Raw genomic sequence first — 2167 nt, forward strand, 5'->3', positions numbered from 1 at the left:
CCTTTCTGACAAGCTTCACACAGAGCATCTGAAGAAAACTTCAGTTTAGGTAAGCCTCTGACTAACTCAAGTTTAGTTAGCTGAGAGAGTTTTCTCATGCTAATGTGGCCTAAGCGTCTATGCCATACCCATTGCTCTTCGTGAACTGACATTAAACATTTAACATTTTGATCTTTTAAATCAGAAAGATTTATTTTATAAATGTTGTTTTTCCTCTTGCCTGTGAAAAGGACAGAGCCATCGTTCTGACTAATTGCTTTACACGTTCTTTGATTAAAGATTACATCATAACCGTTATCACTTAATTGACTTATGGATAACAAGTTATGCATTAATCCTTCTACATAAAGAACATCAGATATAGAGGGAAGAGTACCATTACCAATAGTTCCGGAGCCTCTGATCCTTCCTTTCTGATCTCCTCCGAAGCCTACAAAGCCAGCGTCTTTAAGTTCCAGGCTTTGGAACATAGACTTTCTTCCCGTCATATGTCGCGAGCATCCAGAGTCCAGGTACCATGACTGGTGTCTGAACTTTGCTGCATAGGATATCTGCAACATAGATAATCTTATCTTTCGGTACCCAGAATCTCTTGGGTCCTTTCAGATTAGTTTTCCCAGAGTTTCTTACAACTTTGGGTCTTCTAGCATTTTTAAATTTGTGTTCTTGTGTGTGTGTGTAGTGGTATGAAAAAGGCGATTTAATTTGGTTACTGGTAGAGGTTTGATTTTCCTCAGAATCATACCCAATTCCCCTTTTATTATTCTGACCTACTCCATAAATCATGGATGCCATAATACTCCTATTTATCCCATTCTTCAGAAATTGTTGAAAGGCTTCTTCATATTTATAAATAATTTCATTTGAAGTTTGTGGTGCTTGAGACAACACTTCTTCTAATTCTAAGCTTTTCGTTTTAGCTTCATCTCTTTCTAACGTTAAAGATGTGATTGTATCATCTCTTGCTAGAATTGTTGTCTCAAGTTTACTACACTCTTCAGATTTTGCTTTAAGAAGGCCTTTAATGTTTTTAACTTTTTGTTTTAATTTCTGAAGAGAGGTAAGAGTTTCTGATAAACATGATTCTAAGTCAGATCTAGAAAGTTCAGAAAATACCTCTTCAGATTCTTCATCTGAGCTGCTGGATGTGATAGCCATAAGAGCTACGTTGGCCTGTTCATCAGAGTCAGATTCTGATGATTCGGATTCACTATCGTCCCAGGTGGCCATTAATCCCTTCTTTGTTCTGAAGGCATTTTTCTTGAAGCTTTCTTTCTTAGAGTTATCTTTCTTCAGCTTGGGGCATTCATTTCTATAATGACCTGTTTCTTTACATTCAAAACAGGTAATATCTTTGTTAGGTTTACCTTTTGAAGTTGACTCTGATCGATCCCCTCTGGGTCTTGATCTTCTGAAGTTGTTGTTGTTCCTTCTTTTCCAGAGTTGCTTAACTCTTCTGGTTAGTAAGGACAGTTCTTCTTCATCATCAGAGTCTTCAGGTTCAGAATCGTCAGTATCTGCAGTTTCTGCCTGGAGAGCTTTGGTTCTGTCTGACTTCCGTCTTTCAGGTCTGGACTTCAGCGCCACTGACTTGTTCCTTTTCTGAGGCTCATCCTCCTCTAGTTCTATCTCATGGCTTCTGAGAGAACTAACAAGTTCTTCAAGGCTGATACTGTTCAGATCCTTTGATAACTTCAGAGCAGTAACCATTGGTCTCCATTTCTTTGGCAGACTTCTGATAATCTTCTTAACATGATCTGCAGTCGTGTATCCTTTGTCTAGCACTTTAAGACCTGCAATAAGAGTTTGGAATCTGGAAAACATAGCTTCTATAGCTTCGTCATCTTCCATCTTGAAGGCTTCATATTTCTGGATCAGCGCCAGAGCCTTCGTCTCCTTGACTTGGGAGTTTCCTTCATGGGTCATCTTTAGAGAGTCAAGTATATCTTTAGCCGTCTCTCTGTTGGTGATCTTTTCGTATTCGTTGTATGATATAGCATTTAGAAGTATTGTTCTGGCCTTGTGATGATTTTTGAACTCACGTTTCTGATCTTCTGACATTTTGCTTCTGGGAACTTCAGCTCCATTTGAGACTGGAGGTTTGTATCCATCTGTGACAATGTCCCAGAGGTCAGCATCATAACCCAGAAAGAAACTTTCGATTCTG

This window comes from Lathyrus oleraceus, chromosome 6, assembly GCF_024323335.1.
Source record: "Lathyrus oleraceus cultivar Zhongwan6 chromosome 6, CAAS_Psat_ZW6_1.0, whole genome shotgun sequence".
NCBI classification, from domain to species: Eukaryota; Viridiplantae; Streptophyta; class Magnoliopsida; order Fabales; family Fabaceae; genus Lathyrus; species Lathyrus oleraceus.